Source organism: Corvus hawaiiensis, chromosome 1 (genome assembly GCF_020740725.1).
Source record: "Corvus hawaiiensis isolate bCorHaw1 chromosome 1, bCorHaw1.pri.cur, whole genome shotgun sequence".
NCBI lineage: Eukaryota > Metazoa > Chordata > Aves > Passeriformes > Corvidae > Corvus > Corvus hawaiiensis.
The window spans coordinates 78,236,817-78,262,118 of NC_063213.1; the positions used below are offsets into that span (position 1 = coordinate 78,236,817).

General features: G+C 36.3%; 1 protein-coding gene across 12 annotated transcripts in view; it reads left to right on the forward strand.

Annotated features, from left to right (window-relative positions):
- The window catches only part of CDH18 (cadherin 18), a 522,886-nt gene that overhangs the window by 327,067 nt on the left and 170,517 nt on the right, over positions 1-25,302 (forward strand). The gene's annotated exons all lie outside the window — the stretch shown is intronic.

Consider the following 25,302-nt stretch of genomic DNA (forward strand, 5'->3'; position numbering starts at 1 on the left):
GAAAATCTTACTGTGTCCCCGAGATTCCTCAAGGTCAGCAGCAGTCACCAGGAGATGCTCCTGCTTCCACTGGCCCTGTAGTATCAATTTTCTGTATCCATCCTCACTGCAGTCCCAGAGAAGTGGGAAGAAATCTGGGTCTGGGGGTTCTTGTTGGGCTGTTCCAGGATCCAGTTCATAGATTTTACACACACTTAGGTAAAGGCTAGTTTGTTATCCAGTTGTCTCTAATCAAACTCAACTAAAGCAAAGCTGAGGTAAAACTCAAGTCCTACCATCTGTCTGTAGCATTCAAAACAGTCTAGACCACACAGTTTAAAACATTTTTAGGCAAAAGTGAGAGGCATTGCAGTTATTCTTGCTGCACAAGCTTTGCATCAAATTATTTGTGCCTCACTCCTTGAGTTGACCTATATCTATGCTGTCAAAATGGCAGTCAGGCTTACACTGTTTCTACTTGTCTTAAACCTCAAATTACACTTGCTTAAACGGTTTTGTAAGGTAATTTACAAAGCCGACTTGGTGGCCTCTTACATTTCATTGCATATCAGTTAACATTGTATAACAACCTGTACTTTAAAACTGTGTGCTACAAAGATCTCTGTAGAATAACAGAGAATGGTAACATTTCCTTGGGACCAGATGTATTGCATGCTGAGATCACCCCTCCCTAGACATAATGTGAAAGTAAAACTAACAGGCACCCAGGAAACAGCAGCAAGTGTTCATAATGTATGAAAATGTGTAAAAAAGCTGATAAATTACCGGTTTGTGCTTCTTTATTGGCAGAACTGCTGAGAATTCCTGCCTGAACAGTTAGGATGTTTAATTCTGAAGAAATTATACAGAGGAATTGAAGAATTTTGTTTTTATTACTGTATAACTGTACTGTTAATATCAGAACTGTTCACCTATCCCTTTGTTGGTGCAACATTTTCTTGAAGCTCTAAAATCTGTGATATAGGGAAATCATTCAGTTCAGCCATATAGTCTGTTTTTCACTAAGAGTTTGCATCATCCGAGCTATATAGAAGACTTTACTTGTTGACAATTCCTTGAAACTCCCTGCTAGGCTGCACCTTTAGTTTACAATTTCTGTATCAAGAAAATGCATATGCTTGGTCCCTAGACTGAGCAGCACTGGGTCTTGAAGTGTAAAGCTAAGTCATGCCATTACATGAATCATTATATTCATTAGCATTCATTGCCAGAGGGATTTTGGTCACTTGAAAACTTTCAATACGTGACAAAAAACTCATAGAACATCAGAAACCTAGATTATTTGCCTGTGTTTGAATTCAAGCTTGATAACAGCTGACTGCACAAGAGACCATCTAACAGAGTGAGTTGCAATGCATGCTTCTGTGCACCTACCTTTGGGAATTGGGCATTATATATTTTTTCTGTGAATGATCTGATATTTGTGTGAACATATTCCTCCCCAGTTGAAGGACTTAGTGTTTTTTCTTGCTGAAATTCCTGACATTACTCTCTGCTCATTTCTCCTGCCTGTTGACATCCTACTGAGTGGCAGCACAACCATCTGGTTCATCTTCACTCCCCCCTACCCACCCCTGGTTTTATATCATCTGCAATCTGCAGAGGAGTGGACTCTGTCCCATTTTTCAGGTCATTTATGAAGGTGTAAATAGTACTGGCCCCACTACTGACACCTGGGGTATGACACTGGCCTCCAGCTGGACTTTGTCCTGCTTATCACAATCCTCTCTGCCTGGCCTATCAGCCAGTTTTCAATCCACCTCACTGCACTTACATAACCCATACTTCTTCAGCTTTGAAGACATTACAGGAGTAAAAAGCCTCCCTAATGAGGATGAGGTAATCAACACCCACTGCTCCTCCCTCAGCCACCAAGCTAGTCTCCTCATTATTGAAGGGAGCCAGGTTGATTAACCACAATTTCCACTTCATAAATCCATGCTGACTGCTCCTCATAATTTACTTGTCTTTCATGTTCCTGGAAATAGGTTCCAGTATTAGATGCTCCATCACCATCCCAGTGATGGAGGTGAGGTTGATCAAGCTGTAGTTTCCTGGATCTTTCTTCTTGTCCCTCTTGAAGACAGGAGTGATATTTGCTTTCTCCCAGTCCTCAAGAACCTCTTCTGATTGCCACACAATGACATCAGTCAGTTCCTACTGTACTTGTGGGTGCTTTCTGTCAGGCTTCATGGGTTTATGTATGTTCAGATTATTAAAATTTCTGTAATATGTTTCTCCTCCACTAAGAATGTCTTCCTTACTCCAGACTTTGACACTAGACCAAGGGGCCTGAAGACTAGACTGTGATTCCTGAAGACTAGTTTTCCAAAAAAGACTGAGGTGCAGAAGTCATTGAGTACCTCAAGTCAAAACACTTAATCAGAAATATGTTTGGTTTGAGTCATTTCATAGAGAGTTTTTGTAGATCACTGCCTGAATTTCTGTTAGAGTGTTGTAAATCACAAGTTTTCCAGGCCATGTGGGTGTTTTATCCATGGAATTGGAAGTCTGCTTAAGCCATGTGTTCTCGTCTCAGTGTCATAGCATAAGGCACCAAAGTGCCACTAGGTTTAAGGATTCCTGTGCTTCTGTACATGGAATGCAAAAACAGCCTGAAGGTTTGGGAGGTTGCAGTGCACTTTCCCTCAATGTCCTTTTTTCTCCCTTGCTTTGAGAATTCAGAAATACTGATGTCACATGGTAGCGAATTTTATTTGTTCTGTTTTCATGGTGACTAAACTACACTGAAAAGAGAGTTAAGTGACTTACTTGGCTTTTAAGTGACTTACTTATTTCCTGTACTTCTTGAAATGTAATGATTTTATGTTGTGTAAATATTTAGTAAATGTTGCTTATGCGTAAACCTCAGATAATAGCTAAAACCTGCTGCAAATTTGCCTAGTAAATAGATTCCCTGAAATGATTTATATTTATTCTTTTATACTTCAGATCTTCTTTCTTTTCTCCCAGCCAGTATAGGGAGAAAAATTGTCGCACTAAAAGTCTGATTTTGTTCTGCTCTTGCACATGCAATCCATTTGCTCAGTGGGATTCCAGCTAAGTATAGAAACAAGAACATCACACTGGGGGATGTGTGCACCTAAGAGAGACCTGAAAGCTTCCAGCCTTAAGCTTTTCTAATGGCAGATGATCTTAGTGATCTTATTCAGCTGTATCTCAAGCAAGAATTAGAGGAAAATAAAAAACTGGTCTTGCTCACTTCAAACTTATTTGATAATATCTGTCCTATTATTTTAAATTTTTTTCTGTATCTTGTATTTTCTTCGAGACATAGAAAGCAGTGTTGAACTTTACTTCTTTTCTTAATCTGCCAGGAGCTTTTTTATTGGCACAGTTGGAATATGAGTTAAAACATAACTCTTTGCTCTGCCCAGAGGTGTGTAGCAGACCACAAAATTTAGTGCTGTGTGTTCTGCTCCCTACACTGAGCTTTAGCCTGTTTCTCCAGTAAGCCCACTGCAATTACTGGAGCCACTCAAGGAATGAAGCCTCTCACAGTTCAAGTCAAGGCTTTGATTGCACCCTGTTTTATCTAGCATTTGGTCAAAAGATGTCCTAAATTGTTTCAGACATTTGCTTTTTTCCTTAATCATAAGTGAAAGGAATAAACATATACAGCATTTGTTCCTCCCTAGTAATAATTACTGTATAGTGGGAGAGGTGACTTAAGAAAAAAATTAAATAACCCTTTCAGAAACAACATTTCAGCAATTTAATTTGATTCCCAGAAGTTGTTTCCTAAAAGTTTCCTGTCAGTGACTGGCAGGACTGATGAATATATAAGCAGCAAGCACTGAAAGTACATCTGTTAGTTAAACTGTATTCCTTTCTCCTGTGCCCACATTTTATAAATATGTTAGATTTCCAGAGGGTCATTTAGGATCATTCTGTTAGCGGAGATTATAATTAAGAGTATTGTAACTGAATTTGTGATGCTACAATGTAATTTTCAACAGAACAATTGAGAAAATATTAAAAAATTATATAAAGTGGATGGATAGTTTTGACTGTACTCTTCATTAAGAATTACACAAATTGCAACATTATGAAGGACTTGTGTAGGAATACAGAGCATTTAGCATCTTCTAAGAGGCACCATACATGGATGTTTTCAAATAAAGCATTTGGTAGCTGAAATCACTTAATAAGCTTTTTATTTCTGCCCAAGAATAAAATTTGCACTGGTAAAGCTAAGCCATTTCTGGAGGATAAATTTCTAGTCTTGATTATAATATCAGTAAACTCTTATACAACAAAGAAAAGATGCAGGATGAGGAAGGCAAGCTGGAGAACAGACAGAAATAAGCAAAATTAGTGGGTTGTTCTAATAAGTAGACAGACTATGCTTGATGTTGCAATAGTGTCTAGTAGAAATTGTGGAGCCCATTTTCATACTGGAAAGAACAGATAAATCACTGACCTCAAGCTGAAAATCCTGCAGGAATTACCCTAATGTTTGTAACCAGAGTTATAAATTCATATCCCTTGCTGTCACTGTGAATAGGTGAATGCTTCTGTATTTGATTGAAATAAGCCTAGTTACAGTAACTGATGGAATGAGGCATGCTTTATTTTACTAGAGCTCTAGAACATAAATACATAATTTCTTTTAATTGTTACTATTTTTTCCAATATTAGATTGTTTTTTAAAAAATAATTTTCCAAATAAACCTTATTGTTGGGGTCTCCCCCCCTGCCATGGGGTCCTGGGAGAGGGGCCTTGGTGGGGAGGCACCAGGTTTCCCTGCCCCTGGTCAGCCTCGTTCCCCATTGGTTGTTTTGTGTTCCCCTGCACGGGCAAGGACCCTCCGGTCCCGTGATTGATGCAGTTCCTCGGCAGATCCTCAGCCATGTGGCTGGAGAAATAAACATCTCTGAAACAGCTATCAAGAATCGGTCCATATATTTCTTTCCACGGGCCTCGTTGTCTGATACATGTGTTGCAGTATCCCCACTGTAACAAATGGTGGGTCATGCGGGCAGAATGATCCCCAATCCCTAAGGACAGCGACTGATTTGTGAGTAAACTCTGGATTTCTATTCTTATTTTGTTTTGCTATTCCATCTCTAAACTATGGAGGAACTGTGGAAAGAGTCTTGGCTCTCAGAGCCGCATATGGACACTTATCTTAAAAAAAGATCTTGAAAAGATTCTTGAACAACGATTTGTAAATTTTAGCTTAATTCAAGCTCTAAAGGAACTGAAACACTTCCTTGCATGGTTGTTTAAGAACTTTTTCTACGTTTCTTGGGATTTGATTCTTACCACAGACTTTTGGAAGACTGTTTGGACACAGTTAATTTCTGAGTCAAAATATATGCCGATGGAAGAATATTTTTGTGAATATTATTTAATTACCGAGACTGTTGAGCAATGTCACCTGTGTCTTGGTGAAGTTAAGACTACTTCAGGGACCGTGCAACCCAGGCCACGTGGACTGACCGCTCTGCGAGCAGCAGCGAGGCAATTCCCGCACGCGGGCGGAGCGACGCAAGCTGCACCTTATAATATTTTGTACTGAAAACCTGAACAAAGAGCAGGTTATGCAGTTTAAAAATTGTTTACTAATGTTCATTCAAGCCCTCTTTCTGCAAATGATACACAACACTATTTGGAATACAGAAGGTGGCAGATATGTAGGTGGCTGAGGTCCAGCCACTGGAGATTAAGAGCTTGGCTCTGTTGCAGTGGGGATTGCTGTAACACGCATATATCAAACCAGGAGTCCCGTGGAAAGGAAATATATATGAACAGACAGATTCTTGGTAGCTGTTTCAGAGAGATGTTTATTTCTCCAGCTGCATGGCCGGGATCTGCCGAGGAACTGTTCCAGTCACAGGACCCGAGGGTCCTTTGCCCGCGCAGGGGAACACAAACCAACCAATGGGAACGAGGCTGAGCAGGGGCAGGGAAACCCCGTGTCTGTGCCCTCAGGGCCCCTCTCCCAGGGCTACACAGCGGGGGAGGAGACCCCGACATGGCTCTTTTGGGCAGATTGCTTAGCCCACTCTGTTCTCATCGTTTGGTGATAAAAAACAAGAAGAAAGTAACAAAATGCCAAAGAGTCTTTTCAGATTGCTCTTTTACAGTTTAACATTCAGACAATTTGTCTTGGCCTTCTAAATCAGTTGAGCTAATCTAATGTCTTACTGCTTCATATGATACTGATCTCTTTGACGACTCTTTTTTTTTTTTTTTTCCATTTCCTGAACCAGTTCCTTAGCTAAGTGTTTCCTTAAGGATAAACAGTGGCTTCCACAGTGATCATAGAATCATAAAATCATAGAATGGTTTGGGTTAGAAAGAATCTTTAACGGTCATCTAGTCCAACTTCCATGCAATGAGCAGGGGTATCTTCAATTAAATCAGGTTGCTCAGTCCCATCCAACCTGACCTCGAATGTTTCCAGGGATGGGGCATCCACAGCCTCTCTGGGCAACCTGTTCCAGCATTTTACCATGTCACTGTAAAAAGCTTCTTCCTTGCATCCAGTCTAAATCTACCTTCTTTCAGTTCAAAATCATGATCCCTTGTCCTATTTCAATAGGCCCTAGTGAAAGATTGTCACCACCTTTCTTATAACCACCTTATGTTATGTACAATAGAAGACAGGAGTCTTGCAGCAGCTCTCCTTTGTGCTTTTCCCTGTGAGCTAATGGCAAAAGCGGTTGCTAGCCCCATGGCCTTGCTTTGCCTCTTCTGCTTTTCTGTTGGTCAATTGCAGTTTCCTTCTCCTTTATCTCTCCAGGACGTCTAAAAAACTTGATAGGAAAGTGTTTTGCCCTTTCTATTCCTTGACATTTCTTCCCAGGTCTCTTCTGCAATTTTGTAGCAATAATATTTTTTCCTGAATTAGCCTTGGGAATCAGAGCATGAAATAACCCCAATAATATCCTGGTTTGTGCCCCTCCATTGTCTCCTGACTCCAACTCTGTGTTCATTCTGCAGGGCTTGAGCACACACAAAAATCCCAAGTAAAACAGCTGTACTGGCAGGTGTCATTCTGGAGATGAGAATGATGACATTAAATTGAAAGAGGTGAGGAAGGCAGATTAATTAAGCACTTGATTAAGTACTCTATCTTCCGAAAAGAGGCTTTTTTTTTTTTTTTTTACAGGATCTCTCATCTTTAGCTTCAGGTTTCCTGCAGTGCAAGAATATAAACGTGAGTAACAGAAATTTGAAAAAAATATTACTCTCAATGAAAAATAAGTAAAAAATTATTGTCTCGATAAAAATGTAATTGTAGACTTGCAAGGATATAAATTTAGTAGCAGCGCATCTGTGTTTCTGTCCTGCACAAAGTTACTCAAGTAGAATGGGCAGATATTGTTCAGATCTCATTTTATCTGAATGCTGCTTGCAAGTAGGTTTTACCCCAAGAAATTTGGTATGACTCCCTTTCCTGTTAGTAACACGGAAATAATAGCCATTTTCATTCCAGGAAGGTTACTCTTCAAAAATACATTCTTAATACATTTCCACCTATGCAGTACAGGGGCCGTCTCCTAGCAGTGTGTAAGGAATGAGTGCGTAGTGCAACAGGGCTCCTCATATTGTCTCTCAATATCGCCACCAGCTGCTGTGAATAGAAAACCATTTTGTATCTGGTGGTGCTCATTTAAAAGCTGTCTCTGGTCTTGACAAGGGGTATGAGAATGATGCTGACTTTTAGAAAGCAAACTGTTCCTATTTCATGTTTTAGTCATGATGAGTTTTGCACACTTTGTGAAACAGAATTGTGTTCAACACAGTGGCATCTCTAATATACATTGGTTTGAAAGGACTATTTAAACTTTAATTTTTTAAGGTGCTATCTGGTGTCTTGTAAATGAGGCTTACTGTAAATTGTAGGTGCTTCATCACACTAGTGTTATGGGAATAATTCCAGCACATTTTATTTGTGCTAGAATTGCAGTTATTAATAACTCTGTTGAATAGCCAATATTAGCACTGCTTTGCTTACTGATACCTTTGGGGAATGCTAAGCAATCAGCAGCTTTCGGGTACTTCAGAAAATATATTTCTTATAGTTACCTTTTTTTTTAATTGCATTTTCTCCAGTGGAAAAATGCATATAGTGGAAAATTTTATATTAAAAAATTAATACATTTCAAAAAAGCTTTTTCAAAAAAGCTTAATTCTGTATTGAATGATAAGCATTTGTGTTTGAAAATAAAAAAAAAAATTATACTAAGTTGGTGGTAGACAAACCTTGACTAATCTTTTAATACAGTAGACCAGTGGAGAAGGCATTAGAAAAATTTAATTCATTGTTGGACTATTGATGGTTCACAGTTTGGTAAAAAGACAAACAATTGAGCTGGTTTTATGTTTATTTTTATATTTTTAATATAATTGTTTCTGGTATTGTTTTTCCTTCTTTCTGTCTAAAGATGTTAATTCTATGCCCTACCGCACCACCCCTGCGAAGGGATTTCTTGTTCAGAAATTCTTGTTAGCTGTTATGAGCAAAAGTTTAAGTGTTAATACCACCACTAAACTGCTCTTTACTTTTCCTCGAATGGATTTTTTTAGTAAAATGCCCTCTCCCTCAGTTCCTTGAATTCTGACATGTGTGTGGGTTCTTTGTTTTTGTTTCCCAGCAGCTAAAGAGGCAGTAGGTTTAATTTGGCAAATCATTTGGAAAAAGAGGGGTGGAGAAGTGCCCTGTAAGCACTGAACAGTAAGTGCCAGTTTTACCTGCTATTTTAGCCACAGAAGTAAATAGGATATGCAGATGGATTGGCATGAAACTTTTATAATACTGAGAGCATACAAAAATGTGCGCACATAGAAGTATAACTGCTTTGAAATACTTCAAAGAAGGCCAAGAGATCTGCTTGGATGTAATTATGGATCAGGTCATGAGCAGTGTTGAGGTATACAATTTAAATTCTAGGAAGCCAAAACGAAAAAGTTAACAATAAGTGACATTCTAGTAAATTGATTCGGATACTAAGTAGTTTTAAATATTCAATATAGAAAGTCTCTAAAATTAGAAAACGCAGTTTGGATGTGTGCACACAACTCTACCCTTGGAAAGTTGGAACTAATTGAATTAAGACATGCCTGTCGACAGTACTTGCAGGCTATTAAAAACCCTGCCCTGTTTTATACTAAAAATGACTGTCAGCTTTGTTTGCGGCATGCTTGTCTGTTAATTCTAATGCTTTTTTGATTCACGTCAAATTAAAATTTCAATTTCAAAATGCAGGTGCTAACTGCTTTCAATTTCCGCAGCAGAAAATATCTCTGCATCAAAAAGCACTATATAATAATGAATCTTAGAAGGATAGATTTGGATGTGAGAAGCTGAGCTGCAACACTAAAGTACAAAGCTTGGCCTTAGAAGTGTTTAGACATATTTTAAGTGTCTTAAGCACTTAAGCTGTTGTTCGAGGACAGCCATACAAGAAAAATATTTAAACTCTGCACCTGATATACAATATCTTATAAACTTTATTACTTCAACAAATTAGTTTAAAATGAAATTTTTGTTTTCACGCAGTTGAAAATATTAAAGCAGCTGAGGCAGAAGTTCATAATATTAGGTTGTACTTTTGTTAGCTTAGGGAACATAAACATGACTTTAACATACTCTAGTGTCTTTTTTTTCATACACAAGTGCAGGGCAGGAGAATGCCATAAGATCTCCCCGACAGTGGAACAAGCTGCTCTCTGCATCTTTTTGAATACACAGAATATTGATCCTTTTAGAGCAGCAAGCAGCAGTGTAGGGAAGCAAAAGAACAGTGTCATGTTTTAGTGGAATAGAACTAAATAGAATTAGCTGGAAGGAGCATGGAGTATGATTTTTTAATGTGGATGTACCTCGGATGCAGATTAGACCCAGTCAAATCCATCTGCTTGTTCATTGCTAGTAGATGTATGGCTCTCAGCTATCTTTCTTCCCTCATTTTTGTACCATGTCTGATGTTCAATCATTTTCTTGGGAAGCTAGTTGCAGCACAATAGCCAGAGAAAGACTGACTCAGCCAAAAAGATGCAGGGTTTTCTGTCTGTTAACGGAGCTAGATTGAAGTGAGATGGCAGGAAATGAGAAGAAAACCAGAGGAACTGGACCAAAAATTTCAATAGTTTTGAAATGCTGGAGGAAGTAATCTGTGCCTAGCCATAACCTTCCTCTCTCCACAAAATACAGATTCAGTACTTCTGCCTCTGAGGGACTGCACACCTTCCTCTGCTGTCTCCTTGGGTTTTGGATGGAAGCTAACTTCAGCTCCTGAGTAATGAACACTGGTTTTCTAGAGAGGAAGGGAGGAACTGAATAAGTGAGAAAATTGATAAATTACACAAACTTGAAGGGTTGTGGAATTGTAATGGAACAATAGGTGGTTTGTTTTGTTTGGTTTTTAAATAAATATTACATATTGAAGGAATAACTGTGATATTATAGGACATCTGTTGTGGCTTATAGAAATATGGCTTGAGAAACTATCTGAAAACAAGTTGTCATGGGGAGGTAGATACAATACTGTGTTAGTAATCAATGTCGAGGCTATGTGGTAGACAGCAATCATTGAATTGCAAGTATCTTAGAAGTGAAACCAAATGCTTTGAGTAAGATGTTGGAGAGAAACATGAATATTGCAAGACTTATAATACCTTTACTTGAGTTTGGGACCAATAAATAGCTGATGATTTTATTTTCAGAAGCAACATTCTGATCTTAGGTTACTAGTAAAAATCTTGCCCTGTCTAGCAGGATCAGAACGGTTGCTACCTAAGGGTTTTTCTATGAACTTGGCACTAATTTTTCTCTTATTAAAGAATTTAATTGAAGAGATGGGACAAAGTACTTGTGTTATGGACCTGTAGGATGATTTCTCCTGTATTTCCCGAAAGGCTATTTTTCAGGACACAACTGCAACACATATGAGCGAGTTTGTCAGGGATAAAGACTGATTACTTTGACATTAGCTATTTGAGGCCTTGTCTGTGCATATGAGAAGGTTCATGACTACTGAGAGTGTTCAGTCAGTGATGAACAGTTGTTCTGATGCTCTGTAGTCATGCAAAGTGGGAGTATATTGATATCAGTAGTACATAGCTGTTACTGTGTTTGTTTAAGAAATACTGATAAATTAAAATGAGCTGGGTTTTTTGTATTTTGATGTTTTTCTGGTGGTTGATGTTATTCTGACACATAAATTTTTGATGCATAGGATTTTATCGTTGAGTGTTGAAATAGGAACACAACTCATAAATTGTTTGCTTTCAATCATTTATTTTGGTACATATCGAAGGATTCGTGTCTTGTAGGCTGTCTCTTCCTACTAGCGCATGTAGTCAGCTTCCCTGGAGTCCCATTTCCTTGCTCCCTGATGAAAATTCAGTGAAAAATGAATTAGAAAAAAGTGTGGTCTCTGGTGCGTTACTTTCATAATGCTATTGCTAAAAGCAACTGTAGTAGATGAAATGGAACTCCACTGTCTATAACTTCTTTATTCTAAAATACTGGTTATGAAGAAGTGTTTTGGTTTTTTTTATCTCTGCTATCAAGAGAAGATAGATGTGCAGTAGAAAGGGAATTTTAGAACTGCAGAGAGATTTTTTCCCTGTATTTAGAATGCTTGTGTTTATGTGTGTGTATGTAACCTAGTTGCATTAAAAAAATATTATTTTGATTTGTTACAGTCCACATAATAAAAATAGTGAAGGACAGAGGATGAAGGAGGGGAGAAAACCCCACTACAATCCATGAGATTATTATGTTTAGCTATATAATTGTGGTTTTTTGGCAAAATTTAGTTACTGACATTAGAGAATTGGCTTTCTTTCACGTGTATAAGGCAAGAGACTTGAAGGGTATAGCAAAAATTCATAGGATATTTTCTAGAAGAAATTATGGCTAGGTAGTGTTGTGGGCGAAGTATTATTGAGACATATCAATGCTTTGCATTTGTTTTTATCTATTAGCTAAAATAAATTAATCGTTGCTTTTGATAGTCCATGAAGATTGCATATGTGAATGATTTACTATTCAAGGTGTGTTAAGGGCATCTTACAGTGTACATATAGTATATATTTTTTCCTTTAATAATCTAATTTTAAATGGGAAAACTACATACCAAATACCCTTGTTCATGCATTAAAACCCTTGTTTCCTCATAGCAGGCCGTATTTCTCAGACATTTGTTTGAATACATGCTGAAATGACCAGGGTTGAACTCTGCCTCTTGATAACACATTGGTCTGGTTTTGACCTTTTTTTACAGAGGGACATCAGTGATTGGCAATATCCCTGGTATAGGGCAAATACACTGGGATGAGTTCCTAGAAAATTAGCTTACATGGGAGTGAGTGTACATGTAGTGTCTGAGCACAGTGCAGGCAGCCATTGGCACTTTAGCCCAAATGCCTGGTCATTCTGTGCAGCCCAAGTTCAGTCCTTTGCTGTCAGAGCTGGAGAGATGCTGTTCACAAAAAGTAATTGCTCTGATATGTATTTCCCATTTGCAGACAGAATAACTGGAAATATAAGTATCAAGAAATCATGTTGGAAGCATTTTGAGTTCCTGATTACGTTTTTCCCCTTATTTCTTTTTTGTCCTTTTTCTTTTTTATTATATATATATTATGTAATTCAACTGCACTTTCTATTTTTCTAAAGAAAATATAAATTCAGATTTTGAAATGTAAAATCTAAAAAATAACCACACAACACAGTTTTTATTAATTTGAAATGTGGAGTCCTAACTGATCAACATAATTGATTATGATTCAAAACATTTGTAGAAGGTAAGACTGCAGTTTGATGAATTTCAGTCCTTTCCCCATCATTTTCCAAGAGTAAAAGATCCATGATCTGATGCAGATTTTACAGCAGTAAGGAAGATTTAGGCCTCTTCTTCACAGAGAAATTGTTTGCACATGAGGCTAAGGCAACTCAGCAAATAGGAGACTAAGGGACTGCTCTGACAGGTTTGTCACAAAGCTGATCTTTAACCCCAAGTGATGGCTGATGGAATAAGAGCTTGTATAGCAACTGTGTTCCATCCCAAACCCCATCCTATTTCTCCTCATTGGAGAAACTGCAGTAAAATATTTTCTTGTTGGTTTTTTGTTGGGTTTTTTTCTGAGGTGACATCTCTCTTCAAGGAGCAGAACAAAGCTGCATTTTTTTCATAGTTATGAAACCACCTGCCACATACCATCATCATCATACAACTTGCTGTAACTTTAAAACTTGAATATTAGTTTTGTTTCTGAGAACTTTTTATTAGATTTTTAAACTTTACTAATCACTGTGGGTAGTTTTATCGCATTTTTTTTGATAATGATCTGTTTTATGCTGAAGATTGTTGGTTGTTGATAACTGCCTCCTTTTTATTCTCAAAGGCTGATGAGGTTTAGCTAGTAGTCTCACAAGCAGCACAATCTATATCTAGTAACAGTAGTTCTGTGCTAGACTATGTGGAAATTTATGCACCCTTAACAGTGAAATACTTATTTACTTTAATCAAAAGTAGGAGGTTACAAATGAAATTATAGGTACACAATTTTAGTTATTATTTGTCTTTATTGTTTTCATAGTATATATTCCAAGCCTCATTAAATAAAACAAAACAAAACCTGGAAGCTGTTGTACTTTAAAATTTCTTTTTCATTGTTCTATCACTCATTAAATTATTCTCTCTCTAGTAACTCAGTTGAATGACTACTTTCATAAGTAGAATAACTTATTACAACTTGTCCAAAGATAGTTTTCATATTTATTTAGGTATCAGTCTACCATTTTCATGACTTGCTTTAAAAAAACCTCTGAAAATAGGATAAGCACTGTTAAATGAGGTTCAAAATGAGACTGAGATATGAGTTTTAGAAATTCATCCTTGCTGTGAAATGCTTTCCCACTTAAAGTGAGAGTGCAATTTTGCTGGTCCTTCAGTTCTTTGGCGCTCTTTTAGTGATGCTCAATGAGTGCTAAACCTCATCCTGATCGCTTGCAGAAACAAAGCTAAACTCCAGAAAACACATAAGTTACAGTCCGAGGCTCTCTCTGGATGCAAAGAGTCGTTTTTATTTCTATTAAGCACACTGTGAATGATTTCTTGAAGATCTTCAACCCACAGTAGAGAGTCTAGTATAACATGCCATGCCTTTTATTTATGAATATCAAAATGATCTTACAAGGTTTCACTTGTCATTAACTATTACTGTGATAATGGAAGACAAACATATTTTGAAACTTGAATTCTGCATTCTTAAGTTTACCTGGTGCATTTGTAGATATAATATCATCTGTCTATAGAAGCTGTTCTTCTAGCACCATTAAAACACCAATTACATGATCTTTAAAAAGTTCCACTTTAAGCTTAGTTTTAGTCAGACAATCCAATTAATGTGAATGAGCTTTTCATTAATAGGCCTAAAGTTAAGTAAGTCTTTTTTTGTTTGCTCTATCAGAACATAAGAGATGATCCTACTGATTAACCTAGATTCTTCTTCCCCTTCTGTTTCTGAGGATTTTCTGGTGTTATGGCTTGAACATTAACTCTCAGTTTATCTACCTGTTTATCTGTTCCTGGGAAGTTGCTAGGATGAGAACGAAAGCTAAAATTTTCACAAGAATGCAAAAAATTTACTTATAGAAAGTCTGTGGCAATTCAGTGGGATTGGTGTACTTCACACATTTTGCTATTTAAGTCTTAAAACAAACTAGTATGTGAAGATTGTTCACTGTATGAAACTCAAATTAATCTTAAGACCATTAGTAAGGTTTGACTTTGGTTTAAATTAAAAATCACTATTCTAGAATAACAGAGTACTTTTCAAGGAAGAATTGAGGTGATTTATACCTAGACAAAAAGAATGGAGGAGTAACATAAAAGTTATAAAAATCTGCCTTGGCTGGAATGAAGAACAGGCTCTCTGCCTCAGAAAAGAAGCTTAGGAAAAACAGTAAAGAACAATCTGAAATAAAAGCATGGAAATATATATTTCTGCCCTGAAAAGGTGAGAATGAACATGGCTTTTTGTGTTTTAGTATTAGCACAAAACTAATTTCTTAAAAATTACTGTAATATACCAACATTCATTAATTAATACAATGAAATATTATGTGTTCAAAGGTACTGATACACGAATCAGAATTTAAAGAGTTTAATTTTTTTGTTGTTGTTTTGATGTCCTTTTGCATTCCTGAGAATAAAACTGGTGACAATATGCATCGATTTTGGAATAAAACAAGGTATCAAATAGTCTGAACAACACAAAAAAAGGTCACCATCTTCCTTATGTCAGTACTGACTTCCACTGGTAACTGGACTCTGTTATTTAACAAGTACACTGTTATTTTTATAGTTACTTTTACCTGTTTTGCAAATACCATGTTGTGTAATGCACAGTTTCTTGAGATAGAAAAATCATTCCACTCATCCTGTTTATGGATTTCCCTCCCCTTAAAGAGAGAAAAAAATATGCATATACATATGCAATGCAAATCAGCATGCGTACAAGAGAATTTTCACTTTCTGATAGAAAAAATGCAAGATTACATAACCACAGACTGGGTCAGGTTGGAAGGAACCACAGTGGGTCATCTGGTCCAGCCTCCCAGCTCAAGCAGGGTCATCCTAGAGCACATTGCATGGGATTGTGTCCAGATGGTTCTTAAATATCTCCATGGAGGGAGGGTCCACAGCCTCCACAGCAATCCATTCCAGTGCTCAGTCACCCACACAGTAAAGTTCTTCCTCATATTCAGATTATTAAGATTAAAGAAGTTTGAGTTCACTTGTTGAACTGAAATTTATTAATAGCGCCTATAAAGAGTTTTTAATGATTGGGTTTTTTGGTTGTGGAGTTTCATTTTTTTCTTTTCTTTTTTTTTGTTTCCATAATTTTGAGCAATGAAAATGGAAAACTGATCAAAAAGTAATCAATCAGGGAACATTTAGTTAGAAATTTAAACAGACCAGTGCAACTACTGAAAGATGGGAGCTTGTAGAAATTTAGCACACATTAGTACACACATACATATGCATATCTATGTGGAGACATCAGAGCAGCAAGGCTGTGTGGTTAACAGTGATTATAGTATGTTTGGCCAAAGTAATGTCACAAATCAAAGACTTAAGGTGATCTGAGTTAAAGTGTGATGTGAAAATCACTGCCCATAATTACCTTTTCCTTATTTGTCTTAGTTTTTCCACAAATACACCCAAGCTCAGTATATCTGGTAGCATTACCTAGGTAGTCTCAGCTTTGAAGAGTAGTACTCAGGTAGTCATCTTGGTGGTGTGGACCTTGCAAGACTCGACTCTATAAGAGAGCCCCCATATGTTTCTGGAATGATCTGCAGAATTCAGCTGCTTCTCTTGCAGGTCTCTGTGAAATTGAGCCATTCCTCATGGCTCTGTCTCTAACTTCTCTGTAGCCTGTTGTTTTGCCATATTTTGTGTTTTTTGAACACCTGTTCAGTTAGCCTAACCCAGGCAACAAATTTCTCTGCAGCTGAATAGTTGTGTGCAGCCTAGAAACACAAGAAATGTTTATTATACATTGTTAAAATTTCTGTAACACTAATATAATTCATAGAGTACATGATTTTAAGGGCTTTCAAGTACAGTGCTTAACTGCTAGCAAAGAACAAGAGGTTTGTCTTTAACTGCTTCTGAAGCCTCAGACATCTGCATTAGATCTCTGTTCCCTTTGTTTATTTTTTGCCAGTCAATGGGATGTTACTGCTCAGAGGAGCTCTGGCTATTCATTTTTGAGAAATAATTTTTTAGGACAAGCAGTACCTGTGGATTATACACAAGTGGGCTGTTGAAATTTCTTTCTATTTAAACTAAGTAATTGCTCATCAGTCTCATGTATTCATTTTGTTTCCTGGTTGGATGACCTGACCTTAATATATGGGAGGAATAACTCAAGAAATCAGTGAGATCTTTATTTGGCTAGCAAGTTCCTTGGGAAGAGAAATAGCACAGAAGAAAAGCCTCTGCTGCTTTGGGAATACAAAAGGACCTTTGTATGCCTTGCATATCTGTATTACCTTTGACTAGCTACATGGACCCCAGATATAAATGTAGATGTATTGCTCTCTGGTTGAAGAAAAGAGAAAGACATGAGTCAGATTAATGAATCATCTCTCTGTCTTTCACAGTTGTTCCTTTCACAGCAGGTAATGGCTAGCATGACTGTGTGTGCAATTATATTTACAGAAACGGTGGTTGGATTTTATCTGACTAATTGTGTTGTTACTGTGTTGTGCTTCTGACAGTCAGTCTCTATGCAAAGCATATGGGTATAGTTGCAGAAATATTTCTTCAGTCATTGGCTATGTCTTTTCATTTCTCTTAACGGATAGTTTCCATATCCCTGCTTATCATAGACAAAATAGTTTTGTATGCCAGCTGAGGATGGCACTGAATCCCTTAATCTTGTTTTAATGCCATGTTTACATTATCTGTCCATTGTAGCATTAATTGCCTGTGTACATGCAGTGCTGTTTGCAGATTAAGAATTTTTTCAGTCTTATTTGCAAACTTTTCAGATCCCCCCTTGTTCAAGAAATATCATGTTTCTTAATGCATTTACCTCTCATAAAATGTCTTTGGTCAACAGGGTGTTAGTGTTTAATAATTAGTGTGTAGTGTTTAATAATTTCCTGTATATATTTATAAATATAAGAATGTCTTCTAATAACAATCTTCAACATTTTTTCAAAAATCAAGGAGTCTTAAGTCATCTCTAAAATTAACTACTCGCATTTATTGTAAAAGGCACCATAGCAGAACACTGCTCATCTTGCATATCATCTAAACAAAGCATCAATTAGATACAGTTTTAAAAATCCTGCTATGATAATAAAACTTCGATTGCATAGTGGTTCCAATATATTTTCAGCATGACAGTGCAGGTGAGGATCCTGTGTATCCCATCTGTTTGTAGTCTGGCAGTGATAATCCCTCTTCTGATGGGAATTTCAAGGGCAGATAGGGTTTTGTTATGAAGCATTAATGGTTTGTATGTAAAAATTGAATGGTTTTGTATATAAAAAGGGCTAGAACCCTGCCCAATTTTTTTTTAAGTTTTATTGTTGTTGTTGATTTTAACAAAACCATTCTTCTTTGAATACTCTTTTTTAAAAAAATAGTTAGAGGGGTTGTTTTGTTTTTTTTTAATTTTAGTGTCACATTGGGAGTCAGTGTGCCTAGAATCCTTTATTTGGACTGTTCAGTATGAATCTCCCTGGCCATATAAGGTGCTGGATTAGTCACCTAGCTGTAATGTGGCTGGTTTTCACTCTTTGTGAGTGGTGCTTCAGTGGATGCTCTCCATTAAGAAATCCATTAAAGCTTGTGTTTAGTGATAAGCTTCGCACAGTACCAGAAGAAAGTACCCTGATCATGAGTGCACATGGATTTTTATAAATTCCTTGAACTATTAAATCTGCTATTTTAAGACCTTGGTACACAACAGTCTTGGCAGTCTATTTTATTTTTAAAAAAAAAGAATGATAAAGCAGATGCTAGCCCAGTAAATATTCAGGAGTTTCCCTTGCCATAAACAACACTAAAACCTTTTGAATGTTTTTTTCTGGTGACTATTTATCTTCTAAGCCTCTTCCTGCTTTTTACACTTTGTTCATCCTCATGGTACGGTTAGGTAGGATTCCAGTGGGGTTTTTTTTCCCAGTGAAACACATCTAGAGAAAACACATGACTAATCTCCTTTAATCCAGGCAGGGAGGTGTTTGGCCAGGACTGTTTGCACTGGTTCAGCATTTCTGTGCTCTTTTAATTGCAGGTGCTACTAGGCTGTCCTTACAACTTTCTTCATAATAAAATCTGAACTGCAGTTCATGCCTCCTCTGTAATGTGGCACCTCTTCTATTAATAACCATAGAATCACAAAGTATCTTGAGCTGGAAGGGACCCACAAGGATCATCAAAGTCCAACTCCTGGCCATCCCCAAGTCCAACAGGACATCCCCAAGTGTCACACCATGTGCCTGAGAGCATTGTCCAAATATTTTTGGAATTCTGACTTGATACAGTGACCACTTCTCTGGGGAGCCTGTTCCAGTGCCCAGCCACCCCTTAGGTGAAGATCCTTTTCCTAACATCCAACCTAAACCTCCCCTGACACAAATACATGTCATTTTCTCGGGTGACTGGTCAGCAGAGAGAAGAGATTAGTGTCTGCCCCTTTGCTTCCCCTTGTGAGGAAGTTGTAGACAGTGATGACAGTTCCAAAAGCTCTTATTCCTATGATGTCTATTTTCTTTTGTGACCCCAGCTTTAAATTATTCAACCTGTCCCAGCCAGCCAGGTAAGTTTTTAATGCTTATTAAGTTTACAGGCAGTCTAGACTCTGAATAGTGTAAGTATCTCTTATACTGGAGATAAAAGTAAAGAAAAAAGAAAATTAACTTTTATCTAGGACTTGAATCAATCCATTGCTGGTTAATTGCTAGGGCTGCAGCTAGGATTTTAAAGGAAAGTTTTGAAATTTTCTATTCCATCTTGACAAAATAGATCTGAAAAGAACAAAAAAAAAAAAGCCCTAGAAAACTTGTGTGTTCATGCTGAATGGAAAGTCATCTCTGGTCTTATAATCTTCCATTTTTCAGTCTCCAGATATTATTAACATAATATAATATTTTTATAAAGGAAAAGATCTGACAAAGCTTATGTGCTAGAAATAAAGAAGAGTCTATACTTGTGCTGTATTAAAGGTTTAGGTACAAACTGTCTAAAACCAAAAATATAATGCAAATATGAACAAACCCACTAAGTTTCAATTAGGCCTCTGAAAGCTATTGAAATAATTAAAAACTAATTACTTATTCAGCAGTTGTTAATCCAAAAAGATGACTAAGCTTTATTTTCTGAGATCTTTACAGAGCAAGAATTCATTGGTTTCTGTGACTTCACAGCTACTGAAATTTTATGGAGTTGAGTAACTAAAACAAGAAATATTAGTTTAGAAAAATATATCAATAGACCTTATGAAATATATAACTGAACATAAAAGGAATCTTTGGAAATAATATCTGCCTCAAATGGAAGAAGAATTGGAAAAAGAGACAGTTTTAGACTTTAAAAAATAGCCTGGATTGTGAACACTTTTGGAAGAAATCTTAGGTGCTACATCCTAGGTGCAACAACAATGGAGGCTTCTGACATTGTGTCTGTGGAGATCCAAGCCAGTAGGAGGAATGGAGTCTCATAAGTATGGATTATTTGATGTATTTATGTCAGTCAGGATAGTGTTGAATAATCCATCACACTTTACAATCTGAAATAATTTAAAATTACTTAATGCTAACTCTGCAGCTAAATGCTGCTGTTACCTTTGGAAGATCCAGTGGGAAGAGAAACTTTTTTTTTCCTGTGCAGTCACTGTTTTTTTTGCTATCTAACTACAACATTTGGGCATGTAGAACCCACATCTGTGATGCTAAATTGTTCTTCTGTTATGTAAGTTCCTTTTCAGAGGACCAGCTAGCTTGCTTACCCATGTGAAAGATTTGTCTGTTGTTTTGTTTTTGTTGTTTTAGAATGCCAAAAAAAGTGGGATTTCCTTTCTTTAAAAGTATTCCAGGATATGGCTGCTTTTTTTTGATTCTTCTTGAGCTTTTTTTATAACTGTTCCTTTCCTTGTAGGTAGATAGGAGATAAGGGGGGAGAAAAAACAAAAAAGGAGGGCATTTCTTTTCTTGATTTTCATTTAGGCAGTGTCAGCAAGAGTGATGAACTCATCTAAGTAATTAATTTTGTATAATGTGTTTCTCTGATTGTAAATTGAATCTGAGAATATCATAGCTTTTTGCACATACTGCATAACAACCTGTAATCATTAAGCCTCTACAGTTTTCCTTATACTGTTTTATATCTTTATATGGTATCTATTTTTTAATTTTTTGATATCGAATGTGTTAGCAGTTGGCTTGATCTGTGAATTATATGTGAGACTGTGGAAGTTAGAAGAAGAGCTTTTTGGGTATGGATATACCAGATTTATACTTCGTTGCTAATTTCATCATACCAATTCCCAGAAATCTATTTTTTTTGTAGAATTTTCTTCCATGATTTTTGTTTCCAATTCATATTTTATTTATTCAGCTGTCTTTCTCTTGAGCTGTATTAAATATATTTCTTACATTTCATAGACATTGTACTGGTGGATTTTTTACATCTTCTCTAACTGCTTCCGCTGTTTCCACTTGAACTTTCCAATCTGCTTCTCTGTCTTGATTTGTTTCCCAATGGCTTCTCAGTGTGTCTTTTGTATCTTTTTCTATTTTTTTCTCATTCTATTTATTTTTTTAAAACGTCTGATTGCTTGTTGGTTTTTGGATTCCTGTATCCACACCTTTCTTCCCCCAACAGAATTTCTGTTGCCTTATAAGAAAGAACAATCTTTATTTTTCATGGAGGTGCCTTTATTTTTTCACCTGTGGTTGTTTCTATTTATTTTATAGAAGGGGAGTTTATGTAGAACAATTTAGTAGGTAAAGTAACAGTTGGTACTAGATTACTATAGACACTTTTTAGGTTTTGGTGATTAGATGTGCTCTTTACCAAAAGGCTGTGTGTAAATGTACAAGAGTGGTGCAAGAAATAACACCCCTTGACACAGTACAGCCACAAGTAGAATTGCTGGCTTAAAGAGGTGAGGAGATGCTCTTTTCTCTCCATTTCTTTGGGAAACTGATCGAGTTCCAGAGTGATAAAGACTATGTTTCAGAATAGTAATATACCTACAAATAAATTTAGCAATAATTTAGGAGTTTGATAACTCATGCAATTATCTTACTAATTAAAGGAAATTTCCTTATGCTACTGAAGTAAAAAAAGAGTTCAGTTTCCTATTTCTAGAAAGTCTGTCAATATAGAACTCTAGTCAAAACATTTGTGGTTATTGGAATCACTATTAAATTATTTCAAGAGCATTTTCTTAATAATCTTTTTCTTAGTTTTCAGTCTCATACACATAGCTACAACTAAAAACAACAGAGGCAAGACAGCAACATGTAATACAGTTTTAAATGCATTCCAAGACAGTTTTGTCACTACTACTGTCAGATTGACTAGCCTATGTAGAAGACAGACAATTATATATTGGGTCTCTCTTACATAGGCTGCAAAGAACTGGTGCTTCAGTTTGTCCTGTAATTTCCCATAGCTCAACTGTACCAGTCTTGGGAAAGGAGAATAGAGATCAACTATAGATGAGCAGCTTTTCTTCATCTACCACTTTTTTTCTGCCAGTTACCTGAGGTCTTGAGGAATACTCTGTATTCTCTTGGCAATCTATCGAACTCTTATTCAAAGGATAGAACAAAAAATCACATCCCATTTTCCTTTCTGATACTAGTGCATTATTCTGCCTTTGGTGTCCAGGTAAATACACCACTGTTTCTACAGTGCTGAAAGATATAACATTGGCAATAAACGATAAATGCAGGCATGCAGAAAGTAAGATTTTTCTGGGTGATTATTTATATATAAACAATTATATTGATTTGAAACTGTTCAGATTTTGATAATCAAATAATTTTTTTTCTGATCAGAGGATATTTGCCGGGCAGAGGGCAGAGAGAAGTCATAAATATATGAGCAATGTAATTTATTGCAAGCTTCATAGCTAATTGTCACTCTGTCACTGTGGGACTGAAAACAGATGTGATAAAAGATAAGTTGAACTGTGCTGAATGTGCATTTGCAAAACTCGATCATTCAGAATAATTCAAATATGGGCCAATTTGATGGAAGATAGGGGACACTGAGATTCAGGACAAGTACCCACTACAAAGGATGCATCTCCTCATGGTGGTGAAGCATACATACACATTCTGTATCACTGTGCTCATGTTGGTTTCCTGGGAATTCATTATAGTGCCTTACACGAAGCTGTAACTACTCTGCTGTAATAATTTCCAGCAATGCTGGTGGAACATTCCCACCTCATCTTATTTAATTATTTATTTTAATTTTAACTCACTCTCACAGTCTCCTGAGCTACACAACTCATTTTCATGAAGGCTCCCGGGAGATGGCTATAACACAAGTCTACTCTGCAGTTTCATGCATCTTTATAACAAAAACCATAAATCAGGGCACTTACTCTGAACCTGCAGACAAGAGCAATGAGCAGGCACATCTCAGTATGTTAGCTTCAATTCAAGAGATTTCAGAAAGTTATTTTTTATTCTTCTGTTCAGAGTTCGCTTCTCTATTCTTTGTTTACTGTCTCTTCTGTGTTAACTATGTGAGATCCTTCCATCTGAACTTTCCCCTGTAGAAACACTCTTCTATCTTCAAGGTAGATTTGAAGTTGCTTTTGGAGTGGGTGGCAGATTTTTATTAAATGCTTATTCTAGACCTTTAGTAGGAGAGTGCTGAATAAGGACCTTTGTTTGAGCATTAATTAGGCTTTGGCTTTAAAGATGTTTACCAGAGGTGTAACATTTCCAAGAATCTTCACTTAAAACCCTTCCTCTTCTAATTGTTGAATTTGTCTTAGTGGAAATGATTCTCCAGGCTTCACGTACAATTCAGGAACAGTTCAAGGCAAGAACTTCTAAGCATGATTATAACAGGAGGTAGATGTCATGGTAATGTCTTTTCCCTGCTGTTGTCATTGTTACTATTATTATTATTATTATTATTATTATTATTACTACTAAGTATATTTGTTCAGAAAAAAGGATTTTAAAATGTTAATTTTGGGTTCAGGTGCTTAAAAGTAAATCTCTTAATTGAATTTAAAAAAATAGCGGTTTTACTAAATAAAAATGTATTGCCTCCTAGTTAATGTTAATGCTAAGATGAACAGATCTTTTATAAGATGAAGCCCTTCATATTTTGCTGTGCTTTTTGTCTTATTGGTTCCAATATATTTGAATATTATTTTTAATATTAGAATATAAATGTATATTATGCATAATATATACATACACACATATCTATATCTATATCTATATCGATCGATATCATCTATATCTATATCTATATCTCTATATCTATATCTCTATCATCTATATATCTATATCAATCTATATACACATAATATTAATATTTGCTCTCACTCATATGTGAGCCAGATTGTGGCATAACACAGTTTGCAGGTTCCATCTTGGTGGGTTACTTTTTTTTCCTATGGATGACTTCTGAAAGGGAAGCAAAGTTCTGGTTAGTAAATCTTGATTTGTTGGTATCTTCTGCTCTCATATATACTTTTTTATGAGGCAAGAATTTTCCATCACAACTATCCCCACAGTTTTTGGAAAAGAAAGTATAGAGGTAATAATTTCAAATACATTTTAAATGTGCCATTCTGAGAAATTTCATTGCACTTTATACACCATTTTTAAGTTATTACCTGCTGCTTGTGGTCTTACGAATGGCTCCCAGGCATTTCTCAGGATGGAAACAAAGGGAAGAAAAATAATACTTGAATGGATAAAACTAAAGCCTTAATATTTTTTGAAGTACCGCTTAATTTTAATGTACATCTAAAGTATAATGATGACTAATCTATTTAAATAGCTCATCTGTATATATAGAAATCTATGCAAGGAAACTGCATGCCTCAAGGTAAAAAAAATATTTCTAACAAGAATCAGCAAAGAATGCAGAAAGGCAAGGAAACTAAGAAAGAAGCATAATATACTCAGAAACCAATGTGAGACCCAGAAAGGCCGGATTGTGTCTCTGATCTAACTTAACTTCATACAACATTTAGCTGTTAAAAAAAAAATCCTATTAAATCACATTTGAACTTAAAGGAGATAATAATTCTTCATGTTGTATAAATCTGTTCTGAGGTGGAATGCCAGGATTTTAAGAGAATGGTGTATTGGACTTCATAGGGATTGAGGGGAGACTACAGTGCTGTGGAAACAAGAAGTAGGATAATGCTAAATGTCTACAATTTTCTTTCTTCTGTTGAAAATGCCATACAGAGTTTCTTTTTGAGCTCCTGCACAACTACAAGAGACTGAAGTTCTTCCTTTACTTCAGAAAACCCAATGTCCTGAACTGAGTACTTGTGCCGGTTTGAGTATTAGCAATGGAAAATATGTCCTTTCTGTCTATTTCTCAGGTGCAGTAGTCTTGAAGTATTCTTCCATTGTTCTGTGAGGAATTGTTCTCAGCTAAGAGGTTTGGGCTTCCATTATTATTATGGACTTGAGAGAAACATAAGTTAAAAAATATTGCAGCTAAAAGACAGATAATAAATTTTCTTCCACTGCAGGATTTTTTTCTCTGATTTCTAAATTCTTGTTCAGT